The sequence below is a fragment of the Oryx dammah genome, unplaced genomic scaffold (genome assembly GCF_014754425.2).
Source record: "Oryx dammah isolate SB20612 unplaced genomic scaffold, SCBI_Odam_1.1 HiC_scaffold_4, whole genome shotgun sequence".
NCBI classification, from domain to species: Eukaryota; Metazoa; Chordata; class Mammalia; order Artiodactyla; family Bovidae; genus Oryx; species Oryx dammah.
The window spans coordinates 25,492,708-25,517,705 of record NW_024070188.1 but is presented as its reverse complement, the minus strand read 5'-3'; the positions used below and the strand labels follow the sequence as shown (position 1 = coordinate 25,517,705).

At 37.6% G+C, this 24,998-nt stretch overlaps 1 pseudogene; it reads right to left on the bottom strand.

Annotated features, from left to right (window-relative positions):
- Positions 1–2,434: 2,434 nt before the first annotated feature.
- LOC120863114 lies at positions 2,435–17,600 on the bottom strand (annotated as a pseudogene).
- Between the last annotated feature and the right edge of the window lie 7,398 nt (positions 17,601–24,998).

Sequence of the window (24,998 nt, the reverse complement as noted above, 5' to 3'; positions counted from 1 at the left end):
ACTTAGCACACAGCACACATAAATGAGTAGCTTGAAATTTTCCATAAAGTAGTTTCTGAAATAAAGACAATCAGGAAGACTGACCTCCAGCATATCTAAAACAAACAAACAAACCAAAACCTACACGATAAACAAAATTAATAATGACAAGTGGTTTGGCAACAGCTACAGAAAAGATGGTCTAGTAATTCGACCACAGGCTATGGTGTTTTGAACTTCTGTGTTGGATTAAAAAAAGAAAGTAAATTGGCTGTAATTAAATCCCCCAGATTGAAAATTTCTCAGTTCTCCAATTTTCAGTTAATGCAATTATCTTGTATTTGTTGTTGTTCAGTCACTCAGCTGTGTCCGACTCTTTGCAGCTCCATGGACTGCAGCATGCCAGGCTTCCCTGTTCCTTCACCATCTCCTGGAGTTTGCTCAAACTCATGTTCATTAACTTGAACATGATGGTGATGCCATCCAACCATCTCATCCTCTGTAGTCCCCTTCTTCTCCTACTTTCAATCTTTCCCAGCATCAGGGTCTTTTCTAATGAATCAGTTCTTCACATCAGGTGGTCAAGTATTGGAACTTTAGCTTCAGCATCAGTCCTTCCAATGAATATTCAGGATTGAGTTCCTTTAGGATTGACCAGTTTGATCTCCTGGCAGTCCAAGGGACTCTCAAGAGTCTTCTCCAACACCACAGTTCAAAAGGATCAATTCTTTGGTGCTCTTGTATAGAGAAATATTATTTTTATTTCTATTTTATAGAAATCTCTATACAAGATATAATATATAATATATCTTGTATAGTGAAATATTTAAAATAGTGAATGTAGTCCTGCTCTGTATGACAGGCTTGATGTTTCTGATTATTTTTCTATGAGAAAGTTCTTTTTGTAATTTATCTGTGAAAGTATCATCCCATATTCTTCTAGATGGAGATGAGATGGTAATGTGTTTTTCTAATCTCACTAAGAAAAACCTTTAGGGAACCATAAAATAATTAGATGGTTTAATTTAATTTTCTGCCACAGATGCTTTTCCCAGCATCAAATTGCACATCGTTCTCTCTGTTTGTTTAACATACTAAGAGAGCTCAGCAGTAGGATAGGGGCCAGGACAACTGTTCCAGTCTATAGAACCTATATGCCTTCCTTTCCCACCCCTCCAACAATTTTCATGGTTCATGAATCAATCCTAACTTATAAAAGTGTGAATCCTATAACATGGCATGACCCCTGGTTCCCTAGGGGTATGTGTGTGTGTATGAAAGTGTTTAGAATGGGTGAGTATGTATATCTAAACCAGTGCACAAGAACTCAGAAGAATTTCTCTTGCAACTTAAATTTGTGTAACATTTTATTATTTGCAAAGTATATTAACATCAACCCTCTCATTTTACATTTTCCTACTTGGAATGTATTTTGAGGAAGTAATTGCCTCACAGTTTGGAGAAATGACTGTGAATTGGACAGGCTTAAGTGACATATCTATGGTTACAGGGAAAAGGAAGAGTACAGGTGGGACACTTGAATCTCTTTACCCAATGGAGTGCTGACCCAGAGAGAGAAAATAGTTTTGTGATACCCAATGGGTGAAATTGAAGAATGATATTCCTCTCTTCACTACTTTTTCTTGGAAGTACATTTCTTTGAGAAACGTGTCCAGTGTAACCTGGGTAGGATTATGTAGAAATATGTAAGGATTAAATTTACTACTATATAGCATATATTTTATTATTATTATTTTTTTAATGAGTACCAATACCCATTAAAAATAAGGTTCTTAAATGCCATTGTCTTAGGCAGTTTTGAGAGAATTCCAGTATAGTACATTGCACTCTTTCCTTCTAAACACATACACCTACTATACTCACACACACAACATGTACACACTATCTAGTATATCAGAAGTTAATAAATATTAATCAATCAATAATTAAGCTGTTTCAGCTTAACTATTCAAAGAAATACCTAATTTAGTCTAAAATAAAAATATCAGAATTAGTGTTGCCCCCTACCCATCACACACCTTTTTTTTTTCTTTCATGGAAAAGCATTTGGATTTTGATACTCTACATGTTTTTTGAAAATGTTGATAAACACAAGCTGTACTTGGATCTGGGTGACAGACATGCTTTCAACAAATGGAGTTTTTATTCGAGAATGGACTTTTTCCAAAAACCATTCAATCTCAGGCCTTTTGCCGCAGGTAGGGTTCAAGGGAATGCACAAAAAAGAAGGGCCCCAGTACCCATTGGAGTTTTTATTCGAGAATGGATTTTTTCCAAAAACCGTTCAATCTCAGGCCTTTTGCTGCAGGTAGGGTTCAAGGGAATGCACAAAAAAGAAGAAGGTCCCCAGTACCCATGGGATATTGTAGTTTCTTTAAAATCAGGCTGCTCTTACTTCCTGTGAAGTTCATAAAGTCCTGCTCCCTTTGCTTAATCATCCAGAATGAAACTTGCTGAACAGATTCTCTTCTGCTTCCTTGCTGCTCTGACACTGCCTCCGGCCAGGCTTGTCAGGAATATTAAGGATGGCTTTCCTGGCCAGAACTCTCTTCCAAACTGCAAAGGAAAATTCCTTTTAATTCTGTGGAAAGGCTTCTCTCCTGCTTCAAATTCAACATAAAAATATGTTGCTGCTCCTGGCAGTGCCATCTGCTTGATGGCAGAGGGCTCTGGGATACCCAAGAGCACTATCTGTTGTTCCTGTGCCCTGGGAAAAGAAGGCATTTCTAATGTCAGCAGTGGTGCCCTGGCTGAGTGGCACAAGAATGACCCGTTGCTGGAGGTGATGTCTCTTACTATCTTGTTACCAAATTAAGTCATATGGACCCTGCTTGGGCTCTAGCCCAATGGGCAAGATGAGGACATAGTAATTAGATAAGCCTCCTTTGGCCAGGGCAAGGTAACAATGTGTGCCAATCTTGAACACCAGATGTTTTTCTACTTCAGGGCTGGCAGGGCAAAATCAGCAAAATCTTGGAGTCCAGGGAGGTCTGAAAGGCTGCTTTGGGTGAGGAGAAGACTTTCTATCACTGCCACTAGACGGATGTCTCCTTCCTGCCTCAGTGCACCTGTCCCCTTTTCCATCTTATAGACAGACAGTCACAGGTGATGAAAGAGCTGATAGAAAAATGTACATACAGCTTTTAGACAAATCATTGGTCACATAAGTAGGAATGATTTCATCTTCTGTGTGGGTTGGATGTAAAACACCTTTTTAATTTTAACCATTATTGTGAGCCAGCCTTGTGGAAGTGGGAGAGAGCCATCTGCTCCAGAAAGGTGATCATGAATAACACATAATGAAGCTCCCTTTGGCCAACACTGATTAGGGCAGAATTGTATGGTGATCATGACAGCTTGGAAATCGGGAAAACTGAGTCTGCATAGAAACTCTCCCCCTGACTACCATTGTAACCTCAGATAATTATTTAATCTCTTTCATATCTTTGTCCCTTTATCTGCAAAGTGAAGATACTCATATCTGCTTCACAGAGTTCTTGTGAGGATTAGATAAGAAAATGTGTGTATAGCACTGTGCCTTGCACATAATAAGTGTTCAGTAGATGGTTGCTATCACAGAACTTGGACATAAGCAAGATTTATTACTGATTTAAGAGCTCATTTTTAAAAACATTCCTGAAACCTTTGTTATTTGCTCTAAAACTTAATATACACACTAATAATGTGAATATTTCTGTCTTATAATGTTACTCTGAGTTACTATGGGACTTTCCAACCCCACCTTTCTTCTTTCCTAGTTCCAAGCTTCTGCATGTTTTACTAAATCCCACCAAATCATGACTGCTTCACTTTGCGAAAGGGTCCATTTGCAATCCCAGTGTCTCAAGGTTCTGATCTCTGAAGACTTGATTTTCTACATCGCCTTTGCCAGTTGTTTTCCTTTTTCAATTAATTGAATAGCTGACTGTGCTGGGTTTTCCTTGCTGCACAGAGGCTTTCTCTAGTGGCAGTGCACAGGGGCTATTCTTTAGTTTCCGTGCACAGGCTTCTCACTGTGGTGGCTTCTCTTGTGGAGTGCAGGCTCTAGAGCTCTTGGGCTTCAGTCGTTGTGGCCTGTGGGCCAGTTGCAGCTCGTGGACTCTAGAGCACAGGCTCAGTAGTTGTGGCGCATGGGCTTAGTTGCCCCATGGCCTGTGGAATCCTCCCGGTCCAGGGATCGAAACCAAGTGCCCTGCATTGGCAGGAGGATTCTTAACTGCCGGGGTCCATCCCCGGTGGATCCAGGGTGATTCGAAGGTGGGGGTACAGTGTCGGCGTCTTTGGAAAAATACATATTTAATTACAGATACAGAGAGAGATTAGAAATGGATAGTGTAGTAGGAGAATTAGGGGAGAAAAGAGGCTGAATTCAGCCAGAGAAACGGGAGCAAGAAAGAAGCGACATGGTGGAATCAGTCTTTTCGGAAACTGATCCGATTTCTTTATTTTTGGGTTTGCTTATATACCTTTTGTTACACATAGGGATGAATACAGAGTCACGCTGGGGTCTTAGGGATATTACATCATCTTCTGGCCATGAGTGAGACCTGCTGACATTCTATGATCCTTTCTTTCTGATAACTAAAAACCTTATTTCTTCCAAGAGTGTTTTTTCTTAAACCAGGCACCACCCTCCAGATAAAGCTGCATTCCTATAGGATGAGGGTGAAGTGAGTTACAATCAAGAAAGGAATTTATTTAACCCAAGGTTAACAGGATTAATCTTAAAGGTTAATACTTATTTCTCCTATATGCCTAAAGGTTAATACTTATTTCTCCTATATGTTAGTTATATTCATTATACGGGCAGGGAATATGGAGATTTAGCAGCAAACATCAGCCCAACAAATGAAAATCCTTTTACCAATGTTCCCCTTAAGATCTATTTAGTCTTAAGATAGTGATAAAGTTACATTTTTACATAACAAAGACACAGTGATTTATAACAAAGCACAGTGATCTATTACAAAAGAGAAAATCCATTAACTCAAAAAGTCTAGTATTGCTAACATCAAAAACTACTATATTTCCTTTTCTATATTCCAAATACATTGATTAATATATTCCCAGGTGCCTAAGGATATGGAGGCCTGGTGGCAATCATTGACTCAATGATAAGAAAAAGCCCTATGCTAATTAAGACTCTCAAAATACTTCCAAACTCTCTGCACTGTTTATGGTTGAGAGGTAGTAAACAATCATGTGCCAGGAGTATGGATAATCCTGTCACACAAGCTAGTCTGTCAGCAGAGAGGTTTGACCTGAGACATCCTTGTCTCAGGGGAGGGAATTAGCAGCAATTATTGACACAACAAATGAAAAACCCTTCACCAATATAATTCCTAACCAACCCACTATACTGATAATTTCTAACTCCCCAAAAGAATTTGCCTTTAGTAAGTCTAAAACATCTTGTGCCTCTCAGGTTGGGAGGCTGTAAACAATCACATGTGGCCGGATGAACCTATGCAGGCGGGCCTTGGAGCTGCAGTTTACTCCTTCTCCAAGAGAAACGGTTATGGGGGAGAGCATAAAACAGACTCTGGTTTTGGGGTAGATGCTCGGGAACAGGGGGTTTCCTGAAGCTTGATCACGCCTTTGCGTATGCCAAGCCTCCTTCCTCATGACCTTTGCCATGGGCGGAGTTCCTCACGCTGGCCCCCAACACTTAACCACTAGACCACCAGGGAGGTCCCAATTATTTTCTAAATAGATGCGGCTAATGGGTGACAAACCTGGGAAATTGGAGGACTAGGGGAGGGAAGACAGGTTACTTCTTTGCCATCTCCCTGGGCTTTGAGTTGTATTTCCAGCGTAATCGGAGTCTCCATAATTCCATCTCTTTCTAGAAGTCCTCTCTGTGGTCACGGTTTCCACTGGGCAGATTTCTGCCACAGCCCCAGTTCCCCTCTGAACCCTGACTCCATGAGCGACTACTCCTCTGTGGATCTGGCCTCTGTCTGGACGGTCTGTATTCAGACCTTCGATAGCATCATCTCCCTTGTCTCTGCAGCTCTAGAATAGCTTTTGGCTCTGGCTATTGACACTAAACTCTGAGTATCCTCACCATTTCCTCCGTGTCTCTAGCTCCTACTCCTTTGTAACTAGTGTCCTATGTTAATAACCTCTATTGGACTACTTGGTGTGGTTTCTCCTCCTGACTAGACCTGACTGATTCAATCATGGTGATTCCACAGCTGTTTTCTAAGCAACTAACCTAGTGGAGAAATTTGATTTTTAGTTGAGCTTTGTATCTGAGAGGGCATTTACAAAAATAGGTATTGGACTATGACTCGTTTCTTTTTTTTTTTTAATTCAAGAAAGCTAAAAATTTCCCTGCTCTAAACTTCGGTGTCTAACTGATTTTGTTAGCAAACAGCTATATAGTAGAGATTTTGTGCCTGAGACCTATAGGTAAAAAAGTGCAATGAAGTTCAACACATAGCTGCATGCCCACAGGAGGGAGAAAAGACTTTATTTTCTTCATTCTTACTGTTAGTGCCATAGTTCCCGATATTTAGGAGTTTGAAGTAGAAATAGTTTCAAGTTTATCTTAAATAAAAGAGCTTAGAATTATGAACTAAACGTAAAATTTAAGTATTAAGATTTTTGTATATTTTTATATAAGATTTATGTATAGTTTTTCAATTTTTTAAACTCTTAATTTTATATTGGAGTATAACTGATTAACGGGCTTCTCAGGTGGCACTAGTGGTAAAGAATTTGCCTGTCAGTGCAGGGAGTGTGGGTTTGATCCCTGGATCAGGAAGATCCCTTGGAGAAAGAAACGGAAACCCACTCCAGTATTCTTGCCTGTAAAATTCCATGGACAGAGGAACCTGGTGGGCTACAGTCCATGGGGCTGCAGAGAACTGAACATGACTAAGTGACTGAGCACCATAGCTAGTTAACAATGCTGTAATATCTTCAGGTGGATAGCAAAGGGGCTTAGCCATACATATACATGGAAAGATAGTTTATTTTTGCTCTGCCCTTCATTCATATAGTTCCTCCAGATCAAATAAAGGAAAAAAAGAATAAGCAAAAGAAAATTCCTCCTAATCAAATATAAAAAAGATAACTAATAGTAGCAAGCAAGTTTTCTGCTTAGTTGCAGGGAATTTCATAAAATAATTCTGATATTTCAAACTTGGTGCTTAAGTCAGTCAGTATAAAAGAATCAGACTTATGACTTCCTTCACTTTACAGATTATTTGTAATTTGAGGGGAAAATAGCTGCCCAAAGGAAAAAAGGAGGTTTGAATTCTAAACTTTAGCAAAGTTGTATTAACTAAACATCTCAAATAAAACAAAACCAGATCCTCTTAGGCAATCAGAGGGCCACATACACAAGCTTTCATCTTTGTGCATATGGGCTGCATTCAATAGGAAAGAGCTCAAAGTGTCCGGAGACATATGTCTTTGTTTAATTTCTTGAATTGATTCTTTTTTGTTTCCCATACTTATCGGAAAAATATCACCATTCCATCAGGGTTATGGAACTTATCTAAAGTTGTGAAATATCTGCTCTGATGGTTTTATATGACCACTATGTTTATGTAAATAAATAAATTTATTCAGTTGACATTTCAGGCAAATGTGCACTAAGGTAAGCTAAAAATTATCTTAGTTGGCACACCTGGTACTTAGTAATTATTAAAAAATATCACAGTTTAGCAACAATAATGGAACTCTAATTTTTTAAAAAAGTTATTGAGGAAGGAAACATACACTAATGAGAGCATTTCTTAAAATTGTCTATCAAAGTAACATACCCATAAAAGTGAATCAATTAGGGAAAAAAATGTAGTGTTTTAATGACACAGAAAGAGTTTGTAAAGGAAACTGGATCCAGGACTTAGACAGCTTTGGATTCCATCATTATAAAAATGTAATATAGTAATGGAAACATATATTTAAAGACTGATATAATTATAAAGGAAACTAGAAAGCATCATATGAGAAAAAGAAGATTAATGCAATGCTTATTTATTTATTCAAAGGACTATATTTAAAATCTATTTTAGATTTAAAGAAAATTGAGCAGAAAATACAGAGGATTCCCAGATAACCCCTTTTATCCTGAATGTAGTTTCCCTTAATTATTAACATTTTTCATTGGTATGGAACATTTGTTACCATTGATAAGCTTATAGTCACACATTATTATTAACTAAAGTTTATAGTAACATCAGAGTTCACTGTTTGCATTATATATTCTGTGGGTTTTGGCAAATGTATAATGACACTTATTCGCTGTCACAGTATCATTCAGAATAGTTTCACTGCCCTGGAAATTCTCTGTGCTCCGCTTGGTCATCCCATCTTCCCTTCTACAAGCCCCTGGCAACCACTGATCTTTATGTTGTCTCTGCAGTTTCACCTTTTCAAGAATGTCAGAGTTGAAATCATATAGCATGCAGACTTTTCAAACTGAATTATTTCACTTAACAACATGCATTTAAGGTTCCTTCACATCTTCCCATGGCTTGATAGCTCATTTATTTTTATTGCTGAATAATATCTTGTCATACAGATGTGCCATGAATTATTTATCCATTCATACTGAAGGACGTTTGGTTGCTTCCAAGTCTTGGCAATTATGAACAATGCTGCTATAAACATTTATGTGCAGATTTTTGTCTGGATGTAAGTTTATAACTTATTTGGATATTTCTGGGAATTTTAACATTTATGACAAGTTTATGGAAAATATGCCATAAAATTTATGTTAGGTGATTTAAAAATATTAACTAAACTGACAAATTTCTTAATATATACATGCAAATTTACCTAGAGAAGAATTCGAAGATCTGGATAGTATTATAATAACTAAAAATTGTATCAGTAACCAAAGATATTCCCACTAAGAAAATTCCAAGCACAGATTCTCTACCCATATGTTTTAGGTGTGTTCACAGAACAAATATTTCAATCTTAATTATACTATTCCAGGGTGCTAAAAATTTTTTTTATCAAGCTAGTATAATTTCAATACCAACATGTAACAAAGATAGTAAGGAAACAAAACATGGGAAAATTTTATTTATGAATTTATGAAGCAAGGATATAAAAATCATAAATAATATGCTTACAAAGAGAATTTAGAACATATATAAAGCATAATAGTATAATCTAACATGACAAATTTGGGTTTATTTCTGGAAGATAAGCTTGTATTAATGTTAAAATATATCTTAATATAATTTGCCATACTACAAGATTAAAGAAGACCACAAAATTTCCTCACCAATTGCAGAAAAAGCACTCAATAAAATGTAATCTTCACTGATGTTGATGTTCTTGGCAAATTAGAACCAGAAGGGAATTACCTGAACTGACTCAAAATCAACAGTAAATTTTATATAGAGTGAGGAGAAAAAACTGAAAGCTCTACTTTTGAGTTTGCAAAAAAAGATCAAGATTCTAGGTACTAACTTTTTATTCAATATTTTACCAGTGTTTCTAGACAGTGTTATCACAAGAAAAAGAAATATGTTTAATGACTGAAAAGAACAAAAATATAAAAGCTTATTTGCAAATCATATAATTGTATACAAGGAATGGCCATAGGTACCTACAAGTAAATTACTCAAAAGTAAGAGAAAAGCAAAGCTGCCAAATGAAGTCTATATAGTAAAATTATTATTTTCCTATTCTGTGCTTAGTTGCTGTCTCTTGTCCGACTCTGCAACCCCATGGACTCTAGCCCGTCAGGCTTCTCTGTCCATGGGGATTCACCAGGCAAGAATACTGGAGTAGGTTGCCATACCCTCCTCCAGGGATTGCATTCCTATACAACAGTGATAAACAGTAAGAATACAAACAAAAGCTGGCTTAAAACTCAACATTCAATAAACAAAGATTATGGCATCTGGTCCCATCACTTCATGGCAAAGGGGAAACAATGAAAACAGTGACAAACTTTATTTGGCCTCCAAAATCACTGCAGATGGTGATTGCAGCCATGAAATTAAAAGATACTTGCTCCTTGGAAGAAAAGCTATGACCAAACTAGACAGCATATTAAAAAGCAGAGACATCACTATGCTAAAAAAGGTCTGTCTAGTCGAAGCTATGGTTTTTCCAGTAGTCATGTATGGATGTGAGAGTTATACCATAAAGAAAGCTGAGCGCTGAAGAATTGATGCTTTTGAACTGTGGTGCTGGAGAAGACTCTTGAGAGTCCCTTGGACTACAAGGAGATCCAACAAGTCCATCCTAAAGGAAATCAGTCCTGAATATTCATTGGAAGGCTTGATACTGAAGCTCTAATCCTTTGGCCACCTGATGCGAAGAACTGACTCATTGGAAAAGACTCTGATGCTGGGAAAGTCTGAAAGCAGGAGGAGAAAGGGATGGCAGAGGATGAGATGGTTGGATGGCATCACCGACTCAATGGCCATGAGTTTGAGCCAGCTGCGGGAGTTGGTGATGGACAGGGAAGCCTGGTGTGCTGCAGTCCATGGAGTCACAAAGACTCAGATAATGCTGAGCAACCAAACTGAACTGACAAACAAAAAATTTAAAGATATTATTTGTACTAGCACCAAGCATACAAATTATATAAAACCTATTTAACACAGTATGTTCAAGAACTCTATGAGGAGATATAAAATATAAGTGAAAGATATTCAATAATACCTAAATAAGTGAAAAAATAAGTTACAGTAATTATCTTTAGGTGATTGTAGATTTAGTGCAATCCTAGTCAAAATCGTAGCATGGCTTTTCCGTAAAAATTGACAAGCTAGTTAAAAAATGTATGTGTAAATTCAAAAGACCATATAGATACAGTCCTAAAAAGACTTGCTCTTCTGTATATTAAGACTTATTGCCTGGATATACATGTATAAAAATATGGAAACACTGTGTTTTGCACTAGGGACTAATTTAGTGTCATAGGTCAATTACACTTCTACAAACAAACAAGCAAAGAAACTCATTGAAAAAGAAATAAGATTTGTGATTGCTATAGGTAAAGGGGTAGGAAGAGGGGAAATTAGATTAAAAAAAGATTTATTACAAAGCTATATTAATTAAGAAAATGTGGTATGGGTGTAGATAGACAGACTAATGAAAATGGAGAGCCCCAAAGTAGATGCATGCACATATGTGCATGTATGACATGTATGACAGGGACGGCATGGGAGTTTAGTGGAGGATGAACAATATTTTCCATAAATTCTATTCAGGCCACATGTATTTATATGAACAACACATCAGAATCCTAATTTATATCATGCACAAAATAAAGCCTGGGTGAAAGGCAAAATTATTAACACGTGAAAATATCTTCGTGATGTCAGGGTAGAGAATAATCTATATCTTTAACTTCATGTTGGTGTAGTAAAAAAGAGAAAAATATAATAGTAGACAGCCAACAATATTTATTGAATTGAACAGGCCATTTCTTTATGTGTTAAGATGTAGCCACTATTTTGTACACTTTAGTCTTCTTTCCTTGCGTGAATGTGTGCTAAGTCGCTTCAGTCGTGTCTGACATTTGTGACCCCATGGACTGTAGCCCACCAGGCTCCTCCGTCCATGGGATTCTCCAGGCAAGAACACTGGAGTGGGCTGCCATTTCCTCCTCCAGGGGATCTTCCTGGCCCAGGGATCGAAATTGGGTCTCTCTGTCTCCTGCACTGGCAGGCAGGTTCTTTCCAATGAGCGCCACCTAAAATACAAAACACGGGACTTTGATCGTGACACAGTGGTTAAGAATCCACTTGCCAATGCAGGGGACATGGGTTCTATCCTTGATCTGGGAAGATTCCACTAAGCCCCTGCGCTGCAACCACGGAGCCTGAGTGCTGCAACTGAAGCCCATGAGGCTAGAGCCACGCTCTGCAACAAGAGAGGCCACTGAAATGTAATCCTGCACCCACACAGGGTAGTCCTTACTCATGGCAACTAGAGAAAACTCGAGCAAAGCAGTGAAGACCCAGTGTGGCCAAAAATAAAATAAGCACGTAAATAACATTTGAAAAAATTATTAAAACAAACCAATACAAAACACTTCAAATGTGAAACAGTATACCAGTGATATCTTTGTAGCATTTTACTATAAGAAACACAAAATTTGCAAAAATGCCTTTTAAATGCATTGTGGTAAACATATAGTATTCAAATATCGATAGACTTTTTTCTTTTTCCTGAGATATAATTGATTTGCAATTATAATTATGTGATTATTTTGATTACAATTATTACAATTATATAAACTTCAAGTGTTAAACAGTGATTCAAAAATTTTAAAGGTTATACTCCATTTATAATTATTGTATAATACTGGCTACATTCTCTGTGTTATACAATATATCCTTGTAACTTATTTATTTTATACCTAGTAGTCTGTACCTCTTAATCCCCTACCCCTATTTTGCCCTTCCTCACTTGCCTCGCCCTACTGGTAACCACAAGCTTGTTCTCTATCTGTGAGTCTGTTTTTTTTTTTTGTTATATTCACTAGTTTTATTTTTTAGATTTCATGTATAAGTGACATTATATAGTATTTGTCTTTCTCTCTCTGCCTTGTTTCACTGAGCATAAGCAAATACCTAATAGACTTTAAACATTCTTTGCCATTTACATAATATAACTGTTTCTATTTTGTTATTCAAATAATATCACAAGGTTGACATCTTATTTCTAAAATGTGAAAAGAAAAATACATGAGAAGAAAGGGAAATAATAAAAATGAGATATATTTGTAGACCTCTGAGAATTGTTTTTCTAAGGAGTAAAACAACAAACGTGACTTACTTGTTTTGGGGATGATCCAGAGAGATGATATAGGGTGGGAGGTGGGACGGGGGTTCAGGATTGGGAACTTATGTACACCTGTGGCTGATTCATGTCAATGTATGGCAAAACCAATACAGTATTGTAAAGCAAAATAAAGTTAAAAAAAAAAAAGACTATCTTTACTTCTAAAAAGCTACCAAAGCTAAAGTTATTTATTCCAATATAATGTTTTTTCTTCATAAAATATTGGGTTCTATAGCAAACGTGTTAGCAAGAACAATTTTTATAATGTGTTCAGCTTAATATTGCAAAAGTTGCATTACTAAGAAACTGTGTTATCAAAAACAATTGTTTAACAGGGAAAAGAAAGTTAAGGGTTAGAAAGTTTCCATCTTGCAATAACAAAGTGAATTTTACTATAGGAGTTTCAACAATAATAGTGCTTTTTAAGTATGGACTGAATGTTTGTGTTCCCCCAAAGTGACTGTATTTGGGTATAAGACCTTTAAGGAGGTGATAAATATTCAGTGAGGTGATAAAGGTGAGCCCCTAAACCAATAGGGCTGGTTCCCTTACGAAGAAGAGTGAAAGACACCAGAGTTCACTTAATCATGTGAAAGAACTGTGAGAAAATGAATTTCTGCTGTTTAAGGCACCCTGTCTACGGTATTTTGTTATGACAGCCTGATGGGACTCATATAAGAGCTAAAAATGCATTGCTGTAAAACCTAAACATGTCTCACTAAATGTGGCATTTATGACTGCCAGTATTTGCTCTGTGATAATGGCCATTTCTATCATCAGCAGCAATATGATTAGCATAGTTTCTTACAAACAATATTTATTTCATCCTTATTTATTATTATTTCCTTAGTTTTTGCCATTTAACTAATCACTCCAAAATTTGGTGAATTAAAAATATATCCATTTATTTTGCTCATAATATTTAGTTCTGGTTTTAGCTGGGATCCTTAAAAGTTGGCAGTTACCTGAGGGTCAGCAAGGCATATCTGTCTCTGGAAGTGGGTCTGTGGCTATTATTAGCCTATAAGTTTCTCATATTGTTTTGCTTTTATCCCAGTCATTAAGCTCAGTTTTGGGAAAACTGTGGGAATATAATAAATACTTGTTGGACAGATGGTATTAAGACAGTGACCCTGGACTGTGAATTGCCAAAAAACATGGAGGTCCTTCAGAGAGCTGACCAGGATCACTCTTCGGGGAAGGTGTTGAGACCACTGGGGAACAAATGGGAATTACGTAGAAGGTCTTTGCTAAGAGTTAATCCTTCAAGAAAAACCACCCTGGAGCTGCTAGTAGCAGAGCCAGAGATGCCCCGATGGAAGGTTTTGTTGACAGGAACTGCCTTGATAAAGGCAGGAACTCATTGTTGAAAATCTCCAGTTCATCCCTTATTGTAGAACATGCATTATATGTTCAGTCACTAGATTGTGTCAGACTCTTTGTGACCCCTTATACTGTAGCCCACCAGGCTTCTCTGTTCATGGGATTTTCCAGGCAAGAGTACCGGAGTGGGTTGTCATCCCTGTCTCCTGGGGATCCTGACCCAGGGATCAAACCTGTGTCCCCTGCATTGGCAGGTGGATTCTTTACCACTGAGCCACATAGGGAGCCCTAAACACGTGTTATCTCCTCACTAAGGAGAGAGGCATATTTTGCCCCTGATAGCAGCACACATGAGTTTCTCACACAATCCTGTTCTTAATACAGTTAGCTTGAAGCTAGGTAAAGTGAAATGAAAACATTTTGAGTCAAAACTATTGTACACACTATCAGGACAGTATTTGGGTGATATATATGAACTACGATCCAAAAGGATCATAACCAAAGTTTGCAAATTATTTTCTTATACATTATTACAGTGGATGCTTTAAACATCCTTTGTGAGGTGGGTAAGTCAAGTATTATTGTGTTATGATTTCACAGGTATGTAAACAGGCTCAGAGGCTCACAGGACTTGCTCTATCTTAAGACCAATAATTAGTGAAACTAAGATTCGAAAAATATCTTAGGATTCCAGTCCAATTACTTTCCTCAAGGCAATGTTGCAATTCCAAAAGAAAAACTCAGTTGAAAAATAAAGGATGTTTCTCTTAGGTTTTGTTTCAAAGTCTAAGAAGTGTAGTTGTGGCCCATGAGAAGAAAGTATTTATGTGAAGATATTTGTGTAACTCAACAGTCTATTTGCTAACTTTCTTTAAAAGAGACTTTGAAGGTAAACACTTGAGCCATGCTTCCAGAACAATCCTTCAGAATTTCTTTTTCACATTCAGCTTAATATCTATTTACAAAAAGGTTTAAGTTGAATTGACGGTAGTAATATGAAATTTTGGCCTGTATTTTCCAAAATTTTTCTCAAACTGAAATACATAATAATCTGAAAACCTTGCTGTAAACTTGCATTATTTTCTTAAGATCAAAGAAAAATTGGCATTATTTGCTGGCAAAAAAAAAATGAAGTGATGTTCCAAGCATCAAAGATGTTTTGCTGCTGCTGCTAAGTCACTTCAGTCGTGTCCAATTCTGTGTAACCCCATAGATGGAAGCCCACCAGGCTCCCCCATCTCTGGGATTCTCCAAGCAGGAACACTGGAGTGGGTTGCCATTTCCTTCTCCAATGCAGGAAAATGAAAAGTGAAAGTGAAGTCGCTCAGTTGTATCCAACTCTTAGCGACCCCATGGACTGCAGCCTACCAGGCTTCTCTGTCCATGGGATTTTCCAGGCAAGAGTACTGGAGTGGGATGCCATCGCTTTAAGTGTTTTAAAAATACAATTACACTATTCATCTGTTTTCCCTTTAGAACCAATCAATGTACCATGCATACCAGCTATGGTAGTTACTATGCCTTGGATGGGATGCTAAAATGTAGTCTCAGTTGAAATAAATTGAAGTTCCTTCATTAGAGACTAAACACCACCAAGAGAGGAATCAGTTTCTTTTAATCTTTCACATAAAGAAGCAATCTCTTTAAATTCAAGTAAAGAATCTTGCATATTTATTATATTTTTGGATGATGGAACTTACACATGTACAGGCTAAATGTCATTCTTTACAAAGAAAGTGTGTAGTAAATATCTACTTCTGCTATTTCCTCTAACAAATGACTACTCTAGCAAGCCAAACTCTCTAATAGTACAATTCCTATCTTCTTTTCTCATCCTAATAGTATTCACTTACATTGATTTGATGCTTCTATAAATGTATAAATCTTGGCATTCAAATGAAGCAGCAAGGACACTCCTCTCGTCCATGTCCAATGTAAATTCTCACCCTGCATATTGGGGGTAGGGTCACAAATTTCCCCTGGTTTTCTGGGACTTTCCTGGTTACAGTGATGAAAATTCTCACCCAAGAAATCCCTTAGGTTTGGAACAAATAAATGGTTAGTAATTGAAGAGCTGTCAAACCTAGACTGTTGGTATTTTAGAGGGCTGATCTTAGCAGACTTTTTAATTTATTTTTTAACTTGTATGTAGTTTCAAATTTTCCAAGGAGTTGAAAGCATGCATGTGGGTGCGCACGCGCGCGCGCGTGCACACACACACACACACACACACACACACATCCCTTTTATCCAGATTAGTAATTGTTTAATTAAACTTTCTATATCATCTATCACCCATCTACCTGCATTTTAGAATAGACAGGAGATATGCCCCTTTACCTTTAAAAATTCAGTGATTATTTCCTAAGAATGAGTACAGTCCCTTTTATAACCAGAGTATATTCAGTATGTTTGTTAAAACTCTAAAATTTGGCATTTATGCATACTCTAATTCATAGTACATATTCAAATTTCATTGAATGTTCCATGATATCCTTTACAGATTTTCCTACTCTAAAATCTAATCCAAATTAAATGAATTTCATTTAATTATTATGTCCCATTAGTTTTTTAATGTCCTTTTAGTCTTCTTTAGTTTGCAGTTTTACATTTTTTCTGTTTTTCTCATCCTTGAGAGTTTTGAAAAGTATAAGTAGGTCTCTTATTGTGTAGAACGTTCCTTAATTTGGGTTTGTCTAGTTTCCTCATGATTAGATTCAGGTTATAAAGTATTTAGGAAGGAATATCACTGAAGTGATGCTGTGTCTTTCTCAGTGTATTGTATCAGAAGCTACATAATGGTAGTTTATTCCAATATTGCTGAGGTGGGGAAATGCTTTAGATTTTAATCCTCTAGTTTTAGTAGCTAAGGGATTTTCTAATGCCAGTATTCCATCCATGTTAGTTAGTTACCGTTCCATTGTCATTCTGTTGTAAGAAGGGGTTACCACTTGTGTTTTAATTTATAGGCGGGACTCAGTGCTGTATGAAATTTATCATTATGATTGTCCTATTTGTGTGTGTGTGTGTGTTAGTTGCTCAGTCGTGTCTGATTTTTTGCCAACCCATATAGCTCACCAGACTCCTCTGCCCATGGAATTTTCCAGGCAAGAATACTGGAGTGGGTTGTCACTCCCTTCTCCAGGGGATCTTCCTAATCCAGGGATTGAACCCAGGTCTCCTGCACTGGAGGCAGATTCTTTACCGTCTGTGCCACCAGGGAAACCCTATGAACCACAGGGATTGAGCCACAGGGATTGTCCTATGGTCTAGCTTTATTATTTGATGTACCAGTAGCCCTATGGGGTAACATTTTCTGAAATATGCAGTGATCTCAGGTCCCTGAATCTTCTGAAAACAGAAGCAAAATTCATCTACTTCTTACCTTTTGCAAAAATAAGAGGAATAAGTGTATGATCCAAAAACACTTTGAAAACTTCAGAGAAGAGACACAATGTACATTCCACAGGAAAATTCTTCCACAGCTCATCAGACAAGTGCATTGCGTGTCTCCTACACTCAGCACATCTTACCAGATGCTGCTTCATACAAAACTGTAGAGTTAAGGGTCCTTGGGAGAATATAGCTTCCATATCACCTGCCTGCAAGGGTTCTTCTTATTTCAAATGTTAATTGCTTTTAAAGAAATGTTAACTGAATAGTTTGTAAGATTCAAAGAGCAAAACAGCTAGTAACACACAGGTTATATGTTTAAGATTCCTTTTTTTTAAATTTTGCGATTCCTTTTGTTATGTCATAGTTGATCAGAAGAGAGTCTTGCACAGATAAGTCAGTTTGAAGACAATCAGTATTCATTCTGTGAATAAAAGAATGGTTTTTCAGAACTGGTAAATTGATAGGCATTTATGATTTACTTCATTTTTCAGTGTGTTCTTAGTTGATAGGTTTTATATCCACAGACATGCTTAATTCAGGAAGCAGCAGTAAACTGTAACCATTAAGTGACTTGGGCTGAAAAGCCCTTCACTTGGTCGATGTTATGGGTCCTTCACCTGTAGGTTGAAATAGAATAAGCTCATGACTCTTGAGTCCTAAAACTTGGGTCATTTCCTTGGATATGGGCATTTATAAGTAGGCATGAGGTGAAAAGTAATACTTTAAGTAAGAATACTGAGAACAGCTAATTACACCTAGCTGTAATATCTGGGAAACTCTACAGTTTGCCTGACTTATCTTTGGCTTTGTCTCAGGGATGACTACACATCCTGGTGCTACTTAGCTAACAGTTACTGCAGTTTTAACTCCTCAGTGCAGGAAAATGAAACCATTATTTTTATGACTAGGCTGTAAAAAACATCATGACTTATTTTCTTAAGAGACTTGAGATATTTAAATAATACGCTAAGATAGAAAACTCATTTCTTCAGTAAAATAAAGACCAACGAGTACATTATTGAACTAGATGAGCTCTCTGTTTGCTTTCAGCTCAAAAAATACTATGTTTGTAATTATGAAGTGCTTAATCATAAGCTTTTATACCTAGCACATTAGGCTTAAACTAAATTGAGGACAATCCTCTGTCTATCTAGAAAGACACTTTATAATAGGGATTTATGGTACAGTCATCTATATGACTTATACAGTTAAAATCTATTTCTTAGGACTTGGAATTTAATTACCATTTCTAGAAGTTTATAGTTACTGTATCTTCACTTTAAAGACATTGTTGGTCATATTTAAGAATCATCTGAAGATGACTCTGGTTAGGAATGAAAACCCCAGTGTATTGTTCCTATAGGAAAATGCCATCTGCTAAGAGTGATTCCCTTTACAATCTTTAAGATGTGGTTTCAAACTTTTTTTTTTAACAGCCTGCTTTAGCTTCAGATTGGCCGTGTTCTGTCCCATGGCCAACGGGCAGGAATAGAAGTGGAGGCTGTGCCTCCGCTGACCTTGAAATGACCTGGCACTGATCTTGCATTGCAGCCAATTGCGCTGGCGCTGCGACCTCCTGACTGCTGCAGTGTCCTGCAGCCTGGTCTATCCATCGAGCTGGGAAAAGGGTAGTAAAAGAAGGTAGACAGCTGAGGACTTGGTGGTACTGTAAAAGCCTGAACCATGGAGGACCAGTAAATGGTAACATGCACAAGTGGAGTGTAGGTATGTATTTGTTTAGAAACTGATCCACTCTGAAACTTGGGGGCTTCTGACAGATTCCTCTGTGAAGCATCGGTAAATATAATCTCTTAATGTTAAAAAAAATGCACTGTGGGATGACTCTGGCACCCTAAGTATTCATCCTCTTGTGTGTGTGTGTGTGTGCGTGAGTGAGTGTGTGCATGCTCAGTCACTCATTTGTGTCAACTTCTTGGGACCCCATGGACTGTTGCCTGCCAGGCTCCTCTGTCCATGGGATTCTCCAGGCAAGAATACTGGAGTGTGTTGCTGTTTCCTTCTCCAGGAAATCTTTCAAATCCAGGGATCAAACCAGGGTCTTTTATGTCTCCTGCATTGGCATGCAGGTATGTGTTATTTGCTCAGTCAGCTTGTACTCTTTGTGACCCCATGGACTGTAGCCAGCCAAGCTCTTCCATCATGGGATTTTCCAGGCAAAAATACTGGACTGGGTTGCCATTTCCTCCTCCAGGGGATTTTCGCCACCTGGGGATTGAACCGGGTTTCCCACATTGCAGGCAGACTGCAGGCAGGTTCTTTAACACTAGTGCCACGTGGAAAGCCATTCATCCACTTATACCTCAACATACTGAGCTTTACCCACAAACTAACTTCCCATGAAAGATTCCGTGGGAAAGAAGAAGCAGTCCTAAAGCAGTAGTCTCCAATGTTGACAGGGAAACAGAAGAAAAAAAAAAATAGTAGAGAAAGACAAAAAATCATCTGAAAGCAAAGGCAAACAGAGATAAAGATTGCAAAGAAATGGGGACTGGGTGATGGATAAAAGAAGAAAGATGCTTTGAGGAAGACAGCTTGTACATCATCAGAAACTCCCTTTATACTTTTCAAAAACTACTTATCCCAGAACTTGTCTGTTTCTAAGATCACCTCTTTTCTTTCCTTCATAATCACTTCTTCTTACTCCTGCTGCCTTGTTTTACGGTACCACCTACACACCAGTTTATGTAGATACCATAGAAGAAAAGAAAGATAGTAGGGAAAGGGGAAGGGAACACTGTGTGTTGGACACTGTAGAACATCTTAATGATAAGTGTATTAGATGTGTTTCCATATGAGGAAGAAACGATTTAAACAGATGATTGAAAAGATTCTAACTGGTTAGATTGATAAGGAACGAATCATGCAGCTTCTGGAGATTTATAAGGTCTTACTTAACTTTTAGTTTTGCTTGTAATCCCAACATTGTATTGACATCTTTGAGAATGGTGTGTAGCTAGAACCAAGTTGATCTATTTGTGGATAATTATTAATAAAGAAGGCTGAGTGCCAAAGAATTGATGCTTTTGAACTGTGGTGGGAGCAGACTCTTGAGAGTCCCTTGAACTGCAAGAAGATCAAATCAATCAATCCTAAAGGAAATCATTGAATATTCATTGGAAGGACTGATGCTGAAGCTCCAATACTTTGGCCACTTAATAGAAAGAGCCTCCTCATTGGAAAAGACTCTGATGCTCAGAAAAATTGAGGGCAGGAGGAGAAGAGGGCAACAGAGGATGAGATGGTTGGATAGCATCACTAACTCAATGGACATGAATCTGAGCAAACTCTGAGAGACTGTGAAGGACAGGGAAGCCTGGAGTGCTGCAGTCCATGGGGTCATAAAGAGTCAGACACAGCTTAACAACTGAACAACATTATCAATATGTACACAATTTCTGTTTTAATGGCAAGTAAATAGTAAATTTGTAAAATAGTAAATCTGTCAGTAGTAAAAGCCCTAATAAAATAGTCTCTCTCAAATATGCCAAGATAGTTTGTGCACCATACATTGTCCCATATTTTGCCTAATCTGTTTTACCTTCATCACTGGGAACCATCCTATTTCCAGTTCTTTCCTTTATTCTTCCCTTCCTCCCACCTCTCTCCTTCCTCCCCTTCCTCCTTTCTCTTTTCCCTCTGTCTCATCATTTCTTTCTCTCTTTTTCTTTCCAGATAATCCTAGTCATCTCTCTTTTTGGTTGAGTCATCACTCTTTACATCATCACTGACATGCTGTAGAAGGAGAACATCAGGAAAAGATTAACACATGAAGTATGATCCCCTGACTTATTGTAGTCACACAATGCCTATTTTGAGGAATTGTGCAGAAGGTTTGGTCAATGTAACAATGCTCAGAATATTTTCCTATTCTGGGAAAATAAATGTTGTCTCCAAGGTTGTGATTCAGAAGTCTAACCTGTGAGAGCAAGTTCTTTATTACATTTTGATCACTGTGGTTACAGTGATGTGCTTTATTTATAAATCTGGGTTTCCTTCCTTAGGCTATCAGAGATCATAAGAGTTGCAGGTAATATACATGCAGGCTTTCCATTGTTTTTAGCAAGCAGTTTGGTTTAGAATGAGAATTTAAAATCACAGATAATGCCACTGCTTTACAAAATCCAGTTGTTAATTCTTCCTCGGGGCTGTTGCACTGGGGTTTATCAAGGAGACACTGATTAGTTTCATTGTGGGGTTAGTTTTGAGTGTAGAGGTAGTTTTTGTTTAACATTCTCCTGGGAAAAGTCCCAATCACCCATGGGAAAGGAAATCACAAGTTTGGAAGGTCAGCTATCTCCTGACCTGGGGAAGGAAAGAAGGTGGGTTGGGGAGTAGCTGAGGCCAAAGGAAGAGGATAGCAGTGAGCCAAATTTCTCTTTCCTGTTCCCAACCGTAGGCTCTTCATAGAAAATTTACCTTCATACTTTGATGCATGAGCTTTAAAAATTCTGCAACTCATTTTTAAATTCCTCAGGGAATAGTAAGCAATATATTTCTAGCACCTTAAAAGTGACTTTATATGTTTTCATATGTATTATTTTATTTGATTCTCAGAAGAACCGTATGAATTATCTTTTATTCCCATTTTTGGGAGAGGAACAAAGACTATGAGAAACTGACGCTCTCAAATTCACTCAGTAAGTCAGCAGATTTTCATTGGCATCTGCTATGTATCAGGCATGATGCTAAGTCAGTAAGAGTAGAGCCAGGGTGGAGACAAATACTTTAGAATTCCCAGTCTCTGATCCTATCCTGTTCTATGGCGCCTTGCTTCCTGATGAGTATAGTTGACAGAACTCTTCCTGGACTTCCAGCTGCATTTCTTTCTTCCTGGATAAAATTCTCCCGTCTTGCCTATTAAAATATATTAATAGCCAATGTTACTTATTTCTGACTGTGTCATTCCACTTATTCAGAGAAGGCAATGGCACCCCATTCCAGTACTCTTACCTGAAAAATCCCATGGGTGGAGGAGCCTGGTGGGCTGCAGTCCATGGGGTCGCTGAGTCGGACAAGACTGAGCTTCTTCACTTTCACTTTTCACTTTCATGCATTGTAGAAGTAAATGGCAACCCACTCCAGTGCTCTTGCCTGTAGAATCTCAGGGACGGGGGAGCCTGGTGGGCTGCTGTCTATGGGGTCGCACAGAGTCGGACATGATTGAAGTGACTTAGCAGCAGCAGCAGCAGCAGCAGCAGCATTCCACTTATTAGAATGTAAACTCCCTAAGGTAAAGAATCATTTTTGCTTTTGTGATTGTTGATTTTGTTTTATAGCATCTATGGCACAGTGTTACCCACATTAAATGTGCAATATGGAATCACTATATATATGTGTGTAAATTTCCATAAATATAATCAGTAGCCTGTGGTAATTATAAAGTAAATCATGATATTTTTCAGGTGAGGAGATGAAAATTAGCTTGAGCTGCTCTTTTCCCAGGCATTTAATTATGTTAATTGATTGGCATTCTGTTTTGAAGCATAAATGAAGTAGATTTGTCACAATATGTGGGACAAATATAATCTTATAAAAGTATAGGCAAATTATTTTGAATATTCAGGTTTATAATTTGACCTTGGAAATGTGTGTGTGTGAAGGAAAAGAATGTAATGCTAATGAAATCCAGAAATGGAACAAATGGGAATTGGGGACAGGGAGGTTGCAGCATTTTTTCATCCAAAGCAATCTCAACTCCAAGAGCAAAACTTTATGAGAGTTTAGTTTTTTGAGTGAATTGATGAGCTCACCCTTCCTTTTCATGTTCCTTTCCAATTTGCACAGCTGAAAAGCATTGTCAATTGAAACACCCTGTTAAATCAACAATCTGTACACCCTATCTGTTAGTTCTTGTTCCTGAAGTGCCATTTTAACTATTAACCATTTGGAAAAATTAGCATGACATTCCAAACATAGCTGATAAATTTTCTAAGGTTCACACTCAGTTGCAAACACGTTCTGAGTTATATATAATTACTGCACCCGAGGGGGTCCTGAACAAAAATCCAGGTATTTCCTGTCCACACTCTGCGTCTCAGCCTGTTGTATACTTAGACCCGGGGAGCCTGATTCCAGAACATATTCCAAAGAATCTGGGATTTGAGAGCCCTAAAATAAAAATTCTGAGTGTGTGTGTAAGTTTGGTCAGAAAGACCAGAAAAGGAGGGGAAAAGGGAGACAGAAGAAAAAGCCATTAGACGAAAACATTTAACGTAGAGAAATTCTTTAAGAAGTACATTGAAAATAAAATTTGAATATTCTGCTGTAGTTGAAATGAATAAACTAGGTCTGTGTACCAATATGGATAGATTATATGAAAAATAATGTTTAATAAAAATACAACTTGCACAAAAATATTTAGCAATGGCATTCTTTAAGTAAAAAATACCCAAATTACACATAGATATATATATGTGGTGTAGCATGATTATTTTTAAAAATGACTTGAGTTATATATATAAAAATGTTTATGAATATATAAAAATATCTATGTGTAATAAATTCTGGTTAATGGTTTTCTGGGGACAGAAAGGGTAGAGAACAAATTTGGGGAAAGGTGATTTGAGTTTTAATGTTTTATTTCCTTGAGTGAAGAAAAAGGATTAGTGTCAAATGTGCAGACCGATATTTTAAAATTATGAGTGGTGGTTGACACAGTGGGTGTTTTACTATTTTAAATATATATACTTATATGCATATAAATTAACAATGAAAGTGAACTTTTATCCTTTAACATCAATTCATATGTTGAGAAAATTTATGATTAATAAAAGTTGGGAGGTTTCAGATATATGTTGCAAAAAGGAGTAATTGATCTCATTTTTAAGTGTTCTGATAAGACTCGTAGTTTAAGGAGTGATGACTTTTTAATTGAAGAATCATTGATTTACAGTGTTGTGTTAATTTCTGCTGTACAATAGAGTGATTCAGTTATACATACATATATCTGCATTCTTTTTAATATTTTTCTCCATTATAGTTTATATCAGTTCAGTTTAGTTCAATTCAGTCGCTCAGTTGTGTCTGACTCTTTGCGACCCCATGAATCACAGCACGCCAGGCCTTCCTGTCCATCATCGACTCCCGGAGTTCACTCAGACTCGCGTCCATCGAGTCAGTGATGCCATCCAGCCATCTCATCCTCGGTCATCCCCTTCTCCTCTTGCCCCCAATCCCTCCCAGCATCAGAGTCTTTTCCAATGAGTCAACTCTTCGCATGAGGTGGCCAAAGTACTGGAGCTTCAGCTTTAGCATCATTCCTTCCAAAGAAATCCCAGGGCCGATCTCCTTCAGAATGGACTGGTTGGATCTCCTTGCAGTCCAAGGGCCTCTCGAGGGTCTTCTCCACCCTGTGGTATACAGTAGGACTTTGTTGTTTATCCATTCAGTATATAATAGTTGCATCTGCTAATCCCAAACTCCCAGTCCTTCCATCCCTGACCCTCACTCCCTGCTTGGCAACCAAAAGACTATTCTCTATGTCT